Below are 13018 nucleotides of genomic sequence, written 5' to 3' on the forward strand. Positions count from 1 at the left end.
TCCTGGGAGGGGCCAGGGGTTCTCTGTGCTGTGGCTTCTGTCTGTGCAGGGCCTCCGTCCCCTCACCCAGAGCAGCCCAGGAGAAGTGAGGTTTGGCTGTCACCAAGAAGTCCAGGTACTCCTTGGGTATCCTTCCCTTCCCATTGGGGAGAGTCGTGAGGATCCTGAGTGTCAGAGCACAAGCGAGAACAGGGGAGTGAGGCATGGATTCTCGGCACACCTGCAGCAGGTTAAACATCCTTGCAGAATGGCAGGGCATAAAACGCAATAAAATGCACCCCATCCCCTCATTCACCATAACCCTCTTATTATCCTGGGCTCAGGTGTGTTGTATGCATATACAATAGTGGGGCTAACAAGATGGTTTGGGGTCACGGAGGGATAAACCATGGCGTAATCCAGCCCCCGAAAGCTGTTCTGATAATGAAAATGGTAGAGCGGTCTTGCGGCTAGTTTTGTAATAAAGATATACAAAGATGAATATAGGTTTCCAGGAATTAATCTGAGAGCATTTGATCCAATTTATACTGGAGTGGCTGCATGGAAGGCAGCTCGGTAGACAGGATTCCAATTTAGCTTGATAGAGTGCTTTGGGATCCCAGGGAGGAAGGGTTCCCTGTAATTGGGAGATGATTTTATTTTTGAAATGCCCATCTCTTGGCTTTGTCAAAGGCCACGCATCTGTCTGCCTCGCCTGTGAATACAACCCGGCGCAAGGCACCGGACCCCGCGGTGCGAGCTTCTGGTTCGGTATTCAGCGTGACAGACAGGCTTCCAGTTTTATTCTTTCAGAGGGGACCCCAGGACACACTGCATTTTATTGTCGTGATTGTTCTGTGGACCAAGCGACATTAGACCCACGGAGAGGGGGAGGCTCAGGACAGCTTTATGTTGCGTTCTCCTCCTTGCCTTGCCGTTTGTGACCCGCTAGAAAAGTGACCAGGTTTAAGGCTCCTGAGAGTGTTCGTTCTGAAAGCCAGGAGCTGAGGAGTGTGTGGAGACTGTGCTTACTTTGTCCTTCAAAGTGTGTCATTCTCTGGCAGATGGCCAGGTCGGGGACAGCACAGGAGACAGCTGAATTCAGGCCGTGACTCTTTCAGAACTGGAATTCCTGGCACACTCTTCATAAAACAGCCTCGAACCAACCAAAGAATGTTGACTATGCCTACCTTTTTGTAACGTTATCTGTTTGATTCTCTGAGCTGCCAATTCAGGGAAAAGTGTTGTTTTTTTTTTTAAGAATATTTAGATTCAAAACCCGTTTGAGATGCTTTCAGTTGACTTTTCTTTTTTAAGTGGCATTAGGGAATTATTCTCCTTAAATCCTGCCTGGGTAGCTGTTAAGAGAGGCTTGTGTTAAAACTCCTGTTCTGCTTAAGATTAATCAGAAAACGTTTGACTTCTGGCACTTTATGTTAGAACTTTTGGGCTGCTTGTTTGTTATTTAGTTCCTTTTCACTGATTTAATTTTTAACCTATATGAGTGAGTTTATATATATTATAATATGTGAGTTATGTATTTCCAAATCACTGTAAAAAAACATATCATGGTTATTGGAATGCCCTTTTTAAGGCCAATGTGAAATGCTTCTGTCATGACACAATGTCACAACAACCAAAAAGAAATTTGTAACACATTTTGATTTGTGTCATAAATTCTCACTTTTTGTTTTCATGTCTTAAAGGAGTTGGCTAAATAATGATATGTTGCAGTATGTGGGAATGAAATGTAATTATCACTGAAGGATTTTTAAAAATTTTTAATACTTTCCTAAATTGTGTGTGTTAGCCTGTATACTATACACACGAGGTGCTATAAGATGTGAACTACCTTTAATAACAAATATAAAAGCAGTTTGCATTCAGCCAAAAATAGCCCACAGCTAACATGAAGGATATAACTCTGAAGCAAACAAACCCAGACAGAGTTTAATCATTTAGCCTGTAGATTACAACTTAAGGCATTTTTAGAGGATTTTAAAATATATATATATCTCTATACTATGGAATTTGCTTATTACTTATATAAATCACCTTTTTGTTTAGCACAAAAGAACTAAGCTTTTTAGTTCCTTTTTTACTTTAATACTATCTGAGCTTAGATTATCTTGGGTGGGAGGTGGGAGTGGTATATCTGAATGCTACAAATGAGGGGGAAAAATGCATTTTCAATTGTCAGTAATATTTAATTTCTATCAACAATTTCTTAATTGTTCCCCTGAAAAGCAAAGCTTTAATGTGTCAGCCTAAATTACAATACAAAAGAAATAAAAAATTATGCTGTTAACATTTCCCATTTTTAGAAATTACTGATTAGATTAGAGAAAATCATTCCTTATAATTTCACTATAGAAAAACTATATGTCTAGTCATATCACTACATCGAAACGAAATTAAGGAGAAATGATTTCTTAACACAATGTTTGCAAATTCTTTTTTTTTTTTGAGAAGGAAAGATTGCAGCATCTAATTTTATTCACGATTTGTCTTTATTAAAAGCTCTTGTCAGGGAATTAAACTTTTTAGGTCTGGGCTTTGCCTTAAAAATACAAAGCCTATCATAATGTTGATCTTATAATAAAAATTAGACTGATTTTAATTTAAAGAGATTTATAAGTGGTTCTCTCAGGAATTTTGTTGTTTTATTCACCAAGTTCGTAGACCAATAGAAACATACCAATGATGTTTAGTTTGCAAGTTAATGAAAAACAAATCCCCTATTGAAATAAACTGGATTTTTTTTCTTTTAATATAGAGAAATCACGCCCATGCCTAAGAAACTTTTAAAAGAGAAAAATGCAACCACATTTCTTTCTCACATTTTTCAAAATCAAATACCATCTGTATCATGGAACTCACCGTTTATTTCGGAAAACTTGCCTTCTTAGAATTCAATTCATCCATTTGGTGAAATGGAACTCTTATCAGAATGATATAAAAGTCTAAATTAGAAAAACATGGAAAGAATCAGAAAAGCATTTTAATCTTAATTATTCACAGCTAGGCATTTTAAGAAACATGCCTAGTGTGGATGAGAAAACCACACCTATGGGGTAAAAGAATCCTAAATCAATGTGTATTTAACTTCACATGAAAGTTGCAAGGCAGAAACAAGCATCCATTAGGGAAACATTATATGGGGTTGCATTTGTGATGGCAATCCCAAAGATTTTTCTGAATCTATTAACTTTTTGGGGGTAGCTCAGTGATGAAAGCTGGTGGCAGAGCAAGTGTGTTTCTTAACACAAATTTGTAAGGATGGCTTTGATATCTTTATCTTTAATGTTTCAAAGAAGCTTTGTAAAAGTCCAGTTGCTGTAAAATGTATACGTGGAAAGTTTCAGATCACAGGAAAAGACTTTTAATATTCAAGGAATAACTGGTTTTTAAGCAGAGCTTGGAGAACTGCCTGGCATGCCTATTTTTAGGACAATAGACCCAGCCCCTTGTGCCCCACGGTACCCTCTGACTTCTCAGAGAGGGGACAATACCAGGAATGAGGAAAATGAGTGATTGCCACTTACAGCAAGTGATCGGTTTGTTCTTTCTCTTTCCAAATATGCAGATTAAGATCATAAAGAAGAGACAGTAGGTTCCTTGTGGAATTAACTGTTCTCAAGATCCACCCTGGCGTCCACAGCCTTCGTGTGCTCTTCCGGCCACCTCTGCCTAGGAGTGCGCATGTTTGTATATACAGGTTTCACTGGCAGACCTAATATCAGAATACATAATGCATGATTTTGAAACCAATTTGTTATTGTAATAAAATATTTTTTAGGAATGCATGGAAGTACTCGAGAGGAGAATGTTAAATTATACATGCATTGTGGCCGAGTGGATTCATTTAGCTCAGTCTGCAGGTGAATCTCCCTGTGACCTTGGCACTTGCTGGCTAGTATAGAATAACAATCAAAGCTTGGATTGGAAATCCGACCATTTCCAAATATTAACAACTTCTTTCAAAGGAAATGCTGATTTCAGCATTTATGTTAATGGCAACATCAGTATCTCTTTCAGAGTTTTTTAGGGGAGGGGGAGAATTTTTTTTTTTTTTCCTAAAGCAGCCAGGATCTTAATAGGATTAAAAGCCAGGCTTTTTATTTTCAAAATGCTAATTTGTTTTCTGCATTCTGTTTTCCTATCAGGGCTTGTTATTCACTATTCTAGGAAGCACAGGCAACTGAAGACTGGCAGAATTGCATTGGTAACCGCAGGAAGGTGCCATGAAAGGTTTCTGCCTGAAAGGAATTCTGTATTCCTTTTCCTCTTTTCTTATAAATCAGCTTGGGCAAGAGCATTCACAGAGAGAGAGGGAAAGAGGGACAAAGACACTTTGGGTCCCCAGCCTGACTCCTTTCTACTTACCCTTCCACGTTAGGGCACCAACTTTAGTCATTAGAGGGGCATTAATTGAAACAGCCTGTGACCCATATGAGTCAGATGAACTGCCCAGGCTGGAGAAGTTTGGCTGTGAAGTTGAGTCGCCCAAGGCACATGACATTCCATAATCTGCTTATCTCCATGGCTTTCCACCAGCAGCTCACCCACGGCTGTCTGTCAGGGCTGAACAGTGGGGTGTAGAGACTGGGCCAGAACGGAGGCAGTAATTTACCATGTAATTTCTCTTGAGATTCCTTTGATAGGTTTCACCACCAAAGAAATTTGCAAGAGAACCGGGCCCCTTAAAGGGCTGCTTAGCCCAGCGATGAGAGTGTGTTGAATGGGACTCACATGGACTTGCCTCCCTTCTCTCTTTCCTTCCTCTTGTCTGTCCAACTAGGGGAGAAAGAGGGGACCTGGAAAATCCAGTTCCACCCAGGTTGATGAAAACCGGGTGTAGCGATCTAAACAGGCAAGCAATTTCGAGCTCGTGTCTGCCTGGCAAACGAGGAGTCCCATTTGGGGTAATGCACGTTCCATGTTTGGGCACAGCAGGTGTGCTAATGCAAGGCAGGTTTCCTCTGGCTGCCTTATTTAGGCAATGTCACAAATGGAAAAGACTATTTAAATGCCCACAAAGACGTTAACAAAAATATTCCGACTCTCAAAACCCTTTTCTGAAAACTAGAAAAAATATAGCAAAGGAAAAATGACCCATGCTTTTGGGTTTTGCTCACTTGTGTTTTTAATAGTTGTTTAATGACCTATAAAGTCACTTTTCTAAGAAAAGAAACATAAAGGAATTTGGCAACTAGAAAAAAAGGAGGGTGATGTAGAGACCTTTCCTTCTAGCTGCTGAGAAAAACCAAACTGGCCATTTTCTATAGTGTTTTGAATGGTATCTGTGGCGTTCACCTTTCTTTCCTTCTAGATCAACTTTGTTGGAGAACATAAATATTGAGGGCTCTTCTTTTTCCTGCCAGAACAGTTGGTTTTGTTGGGGTGATGTTTTGTTTTGTTTTTTTTCTCTTTGAAGGAACAGCATATAGAAGGAGAAGCATCATCTATATTTTGCTTAATGCATTGGTCTATATTCAGTGTCCTTTAGTAAGAAAAAAAAAATTCTTCAATTAGCATTTCTCACCAAAACGAAGAGTTTGTTCTGTTCCAGGCTTGTTACTGAAAAATTCTAAGGCATATGACATCGCGGCCTGTTGCTATGAAAATTATTTGGGAGTCATGTCTTAATTAAAAGCGCTGTTAGGCTACAAGATACACAAGCAAATTCTAACTCAGAATAGGAATAAAACAAACAGACGAAGCCTGCCAACGTCCTCTTTGATTTTAACGGATATTTTCCATCTGCAAGTAGCAGCTGAATAGGTACTGTAGGATCTGAGCAAAGAGAAGATACTGGACATTGATTCTATAGAATGACCTTGGCCAATGGGAATGATCTGTTTAGAGAAAATCCAGGTGAGGATGGCTGGTGTCATCCTGGTTACAGGAAACATCTTTGGGGTGTCCCCAGGAAGGTAGATGGGGAGATTTTCTCAGGATGACACTGACAGCTTTTCTCCATGTTCTTTAAGAGCAGGGCAAGAGAACTTGGGCTTCTACTTAATGTGCAGAATTAGTTTGTGGGAAGGGAAATTGTGAATGCTCAGAATTGAATAATGTCCCCCCCCCAAAAAAAAAAAACTAACACCCATCTAGAACCTCAGAATGTGACCTTATTTGGAAACCATGTCTTTGCAGATGTAATTAGTTAAGGATCTCAAGATGAAATGATCCTGAATTTAGGGTAGGCCCCAAATCCAATGACTAGTGTCCTTATAACAAAATAAAGAGAAGGAAACTTGAGACATACAGAGACACAGGAGAAAGAGGTTGGGGTGATGCATTTATAAGCCAAGGATGTCTACACCTGCTAGAAGCTAGGATGGCGGGGTGACATGTTTCTCCTTCAGAGCCTCCAGAAGGAACCAATGCTGCCGACACTTTTGTTTCAGATGACTGGCTTCCGGAACTGTCAAACAATAAGTTTCTGTTGTTTTGAGCCATCAAGTTTGTGGTTATTTGTTATGGCAGCTCCAGGAAACTTATACACCCGGAAATACACCACCCATTTTGGGTATTTTAGGGCTACCAGGAGATAAATCTGGTTTTCATTTGCTGTCTTCAGAGGTCCCTTGGTCCAGCTGGCATGGCACGTGGCTGTCAGGGCATTAGCAGGACCCAGGGTCCTCTGTTTCAAATTGATCTTTTCTCCTAGGGACCAAAAAAAAAAAAAAATTGTTTTTGTATTACTTTTTATGCCCTAGAATTTGGCCAAGGATGGCTGAGAACACGCAGAGGTTCACCAAGAACTGACCGATTTCTCTGATCTAGCGATGCAAGTTAAGCACGGGCTATAAGTTGCCAGAATTCTCTAAATTGGCAGATGTTGATAAATGAAAGTCCAATTGAGAATTTTTTTTAACATAAAAAGAGACTAACCTGTGTAGTAGAGTGAAAAAGAACACTCACCCTAGACTTGGAAGGGAGACGTAGATTGGACTGAATTACCTTGGACAAGTCCCTTAACCCATGGAAATTTTATTTTCCTCATTTATTAAAAAATAAATAAATAAATGGGGCTTGCTTATTTCTCCCTGAGTTCTGAGGAGAAGGTCATGTGTATGAAAACGACTTGGAAACTATTAAGCGCCCTGAATACCTTAAGGATTTGAGGTCACCTTTGGGAAAAGGACCCACAGTTAATTTCTGACCTCTTAGCACCACCTTGTGTTCAAGTTACTACTCCTGAGATTCAGACTTAGACCTCATGAAATGGACCAGAGGCCCTTGAAGAATTCCCTGGCGTTTTCTTGCTAATGCCATCAATGTGAAAATAAAAGAGTAAAATTGAATAAACTATCGATGGCCCACGCGACTTCCTTAGAATTAGCCTAAGATACAAATGTCTGATGGAACGTGTTTGCTCAGAAAGCATGACAGCTGAGAGGCATCCCCAAACACAGCAATTCTAGTATTTCCCCCCCACTAAGAGAACAAAGAGACACCTCAAAGTTAAATGCATTGCTTAGCTACCAGCATTTAAGACCATCATCTGGAGATGACTGAATTTGGAAATCTACTGTCTAATTCTTATAACCCAAGCAGACTTGGACACAAAAAATGGAGAGACCTCTCAGCAGGACAATTTTGAAGCACAGGGAGTAAAAAAATGAGTTAGCCTAGAAAACCGAGCCAGTGGAAGGTCTAGTGTCAGGGGCCAGCCAGAGGGCCCGAGTAGAGAGTTTGTGCTGAGTTTGAACGGGTGGCATGGGGCAGGCAGCAGATGGGGAGGAAGAGTCAGGGTTTGGGGATCGTGGCAGTAACTGTGATCTGATGCAGTGATATTGGAACTCGCATCTTGGTAGGATACTCTGTATAAATTGAGGGTAGAGGAAGTAAGTCCTATCTTTAAGGGATGGAACCCAGGATTGGTGGCAGTGGAGATGGGGCAGGGGCTGTCATCTTGGAAGGGAACTCGGGTGCAAACCAGGGTATCAGGTACAAGTGTGTTATTGAATCATTAAATGGGAGCAGGCTGTGACTCAGAGGGCCTGTAGGCACCAAGCCCTTGGTCCAGGGAACCTGGGTCATTGCAAACAGATTGTGATATGGGGCCAGGTTTGCCATAGGCTCAGGATGGGGGTGGGGGGAGGGTTGATTCAAACCCAAAGCTCTTCTAGACTTCTGGATGGGGACTTGTGACAAGGCCGGAAGTACGTGCCTGCCTCACCCTCGTCCTGGCCCTGACCAAGTGACAAAACCATGCTCTGACTTACAAACAGGATCTGTTACAATTTGCCTTTGGCCTATCTATCTGTGTGTCCTGCTTCAGATTATAATCGGTGCTGTTTTTGAATAACGTCATCCACTCACTTCTTTGTTATAAAGAAATTCCAAAGCAATCCTTTTGAGTTACTTGAGGATTTGATTTAGTAATCTTTGTCTGACACAGTGTTATATCATTTCCTTCATGGGTATTTTGTCTTCCCACATCATAGACTCCAGGCTCTTTGAGGATATTGTCTACACTTAAAAAAGAATTTTTTTTTTTCCTCTTGAAAAAAAGAATCCTAGGACTCAAAAATGAAACATTCTAAGAAGCCAAGTCTGGGTGCATGAGCTATTCCAGGTGTTAATCAATTGCTTTCTGCATTTTGACAGGTCGAAGGGCAGGGATCGGGGAGAAAAGGATGGAGGGTGGGAGGATGGGGGTGATATTGCACTTAGATTTTTGCTGTTTCAATCAACATGGAGCCAGGCAGGAACCAATCACTGCCACGCTACTGTAGATTACCATGTGTGATATTAATGCATGTGGAAATTGGACCTTTAAGACTACAGTTTCAGAGGCTAATCACCTTCTTTAGCACCCCCTCCATCGACGAAGTCTTGGTCTTTGTCTTCATCTGTAAAGACTATGGGGTAGTACCACTGGTTAACTGAAATTTTCCAGCGCAATATTTTGAATCACTGGCATTAGAACTGCCACTGAATGGTTTACTGTATTTCAAGCAAAGGTCTCTTTTATTGGAGGCGAGGATTTTCCGCTTATCTTCCTGTAATGGTGCAGTAGCTTTGCTAGGGGGTGGATTCTGAAGTATCACTTAACAGCAATCCATTTCCTTAAGATTCTTGATAACATGGTTTGTATTTCACCCCTAATAAATAGGACTAGTTTCCTAGAAAGGTTTTTAAAAACATAGGAGCATTTGATTTGCTTGCATTCTTTTTTTCTCCCCCAAAATAATTTTGTTTGTTCTTTTTTGACCCTCTCGTTGTCATTTTAAAGCCAGCTCTGAAAAGGGAGACATCTCCTCCGTCTTCTCTGGTGAGACAAGTGAATGAAGATGCTACTCATCGCCTCTTCTTAGATGAATCCAATCGTGGCACTTGGCAATTCAGAATTGCAGGGCACAGCCGTTACCCTAGAATATTTTAGTGACTACCCTGATGGAGAAATTCCTAAGACAGGTGCTATCTTGGCAAACTCTAGGAAATATTCAGATCCAAAAGGCATTCCTCCAATCCCAAATATTTTTCTGTAACACATACATTTACCAGACTGCCTTTGAAGGGGGATGTTAATTACCATATCCCACTTGGATCTTTAAAAATGGGTTTGTTCATATTGAAAGAGTTGCTATGCAGATTTTTAACTTGCTTTATTTATTTATTTATTTATTTATTTATTTATTTCGGCACTTTCTTCCCAAGAAAGGAACCTGGGTTTGTTCTAGTTTCCATTTTTCAAAGTCATGGTGCAAACCTGCTCTGGAGTACAAAGGAGGACCCCATGGAACAGCTCTGTCATCCCAATGCCCATAAAGATGTGTCACATACACTGCGAGGGCCTGGAAGAGTTAAAAGGACTGTGGATTCATATTAGTGTCATAAAACTTGGTGGTTTTGTTGCCTTTTCAGGAATAAGCCTATATGTTATGTTAGGCAATGAGATTTTACTATCATCAGAAGGGAAAAGAGAAAGATATCACTGGGAAAGAATTACTTGTCTTAAGTAAAATGTAAGAATAATAATCTCTATGTTGCGTTTGATACATTTCAAATCTGTGATCATTTGACTTGGCGAGGGGAAATTTTAAGTTTGTGTTACCTTGCACGAATTTTCTAACTATAGGCTATGACAAAATATGATAGGGCATTTCTAAACTAAAGTAACTACACTGCTTGAAAGGGTTTAAGCTAATTAATTTTGATAGGCAAGTATTTAACATGTGTCACTTGTATATCTTTCCCAAGGCCTTCTACTCAGAAACAGTTATTCAATGTCTGGAGATTTAGGTCATTGTATATACAGTGAAAGTGGTAAAACTAAATTTTCATTTTTAAAAAATTATGGAATTCAAATGTTTCATGAAGAATGATCTTAACACATCGTTCCCCTCTGCACATGTATGGAAGCTGAGACATGTTACCCACCTGAAGTCTACTGTCAGGAGAAAATTCTAGAATTCTAGTCTCTTGCCTCTGACAATAAAATTTGTTCTAATCTGGAATAGGGTTGCCAGATTTGGCAGACAGAAATACAGTCCATCCAGTTAAATTTGCATTTCAGATGACCAACAAATAATTCCTTTTTAGTATAAGCTTGTCCAAAATATGGACCATCCTTATACTGAATATTTTAATATAATATCTGTGTATCTGGTACATCCTATATGTTATCTGGTAGCCCTAATTAGGGATTAATTTGGAGAATGTTTATTCCTTTTCTCTAACGATTTCATACTATTTTGCCTACTTGGTTAAATTAAATCTTCCAAGATCCCTGTCTTTTAAATAAGGAACAGGCTCCCAAATCCAGGGCTCATGTGGAGTGTTTTAACCCGGCCTGTCTCTGCCCCGATGAACCATGAAGTAGCAACCGCACAACACACAAGTGAGGTTTCACAGGTTATGCCACAGCACGCAGGCTTAGGACCTTCCCATCTCCTGGTTATGGACACCTTGGTTTTAAGTCACAGAAGGTGCTGGTGTGCCCACGTGCTGTGGGTCCAGTCGAGTCCAGGGGACTAGTACTGAATTCCCCACCAGGGCCGCTCCCTGCGCGCCCAGAGATTCCCTGGGAGTTTCTCATCATTGCGACCTGGCCCTGCTCCAAACCTGCCTCACAATTAAGATGACAGTGGCGATGATTCAGGCTTTATGAAGTGCTGGCTTGATGGGGTAACTTAAGTAAAGAACTACAGAGCCATAAATGTAGGGAACAGGCATGAAATCAGTGTGAATCTTGGCATCGAAAAGGCATCTGAAACTCTGCTCTGTCAGTGTCTTTAGGATAAAATGGCGTTGACTTTGGAAGGAGTTCTGCGGCCCATGCGAACACTGATGCGCGTCACTTGTGGGTGACGTTTTCGTTTCCTCCGCTACCTGTGCATCGGGAGGAGAAGGGGCAAAGTTTTGATTTGTCGTGTGATATTTACTTAGAGATAACACACTGAGTCCCTCTTGCACATTGGTGGTCTCCAAAACAGGCCTCAAAAAGGTTCCTGTCATCGGGAACATGTCAGCCTCGTGCGACTCACTTAACATTTGGTGCAAAAAAACCAGTCAATGGGAAACAATGAAAAGAAAAAAGGGAAGAAACCTGAAAAATAAGCTTTGATCATCAACGAAATGGGTTTGGGGTTTTTTTTGTGTGTTTTTTTTTTAACTTCCCTCCCTCAGGTCTTCAGTGGATGAAATGTCAAGTGAAAGAAACCTTTTTAATTCTTATATCAAACCCAGCTTTTAATAACAAGCATCCTGGAAGAAGAACAGATAATATTTGTCTTGTGAAACGTCGCAGCCCGGTTCCCTTCCTGAGCACAAACCCACTACCAGGACTTGGTCATGGGCTTGGGCCTGCTGTGTTCGCAGGTGCTCCAGGTAGTTAATTCACTGGATCCGGATGCTGATTCTTAATAGTTTTCTCGCTGTCCCTGCATCCCTTCCCATAGAGGGGATGGCGGCAGAGAGAGGGACCAGAGAGAGCCAGAGTCTGTTAAGGTCTTCTTTAGTCTGAGAAGTTCTGCTGTGTGTTCTTTATACTCCTGTGTTTGTCTCACATGTGGAGCATTTGCACGTGGCCAGCGAGGAAATGTGGATGGAAGGGCAGATGCTTCAAACACAGCTGCGTGAATTAGATGCAACGGCTGGACCCAACAGAAGCATGGGTCCAGATCGCCGTTCTTCACTCCTATAAACTCCTTAGGTGGCCCACTGTCTTCCAAGCTGAAATTAGTAGGGTTGCATAGACCTAAAATGAATTTAAAGAGGGTGATTTTAGCAAGGCCCAGGCTATCACATGGCTGTTTCCATCAGCTGGGTCTACTGTCCACCAGTGAACTGCCAGCCCAACCCTACTCTCAACTCGTATTTGGAAACAGGATGGGCAGAGAGGGGAGAAGAGGAAAATAAAAGTAAAAACATTCTTTTGTGTGTATGGGAGGCAGGGAAGTGGGGTGCTGGTGAACGCAGAGCTCATCCTTAGAGATTTTGGGTTCACCCCTTCACGGTGGACCCTCCAGCCCCTGCTGCCACCCTGGTCCTTGTTCTGAACAGCTCTCCGTATTTAGTCCACTTGCCCCCATCTGCTTTTGCAATGAGAACTGAGAGGCCCTGACAGTCACTCCAGGCATTGTGGTTAAAAAACAAACCTCAAGTCTCAATACTATTTGACAAAGGGAAGAATTGCCCTCCCCACACGTGGCACTGGCATGGGGAGGTGCTTTCCTTCCGAAAAGTTCCAGGCACGTTAGTTCTCAGAGCACACGCACTGTTTACGAGTGAACGTTGTCCTCATTTATAGGGGGTCTGTTTTCTTTCTTTCTCTCTTGAAGAAACCTGTTATTCAGTGGGCTATAAACTGGAAAATAAAGATCAGAGGTAGTGGAAATAATATAATGGACCTGGGTAGAGACATTAGAAATCTAGCCATAAAATGTAAGGCACTCAGAAATTTGCACCCTATTATTTCACTATGGCCTGTAGGGAAACTGTTCTTCCTGCTGGTCCTTTGGCCTTGTTCTGGGGCATCTTTGTACATTGGTGTTCTCCCTTCCCTTAACTCTGGTAGCTT

Source organism: Microcebus murinus, chromosome 20 (genome assembly GCF_040939455.1).
Source record: "Microcebus murinus isolate Inina chromosome 20, M.murinus_Inina_mat1.0, whole genome shotgun sequence".
Taxonomy (NCBI): Eukaryota; Metazoa; Chordata; class Mammalia; order Primates; family Cheirogaleidae; genus Microcebus; species Microcebus murinus.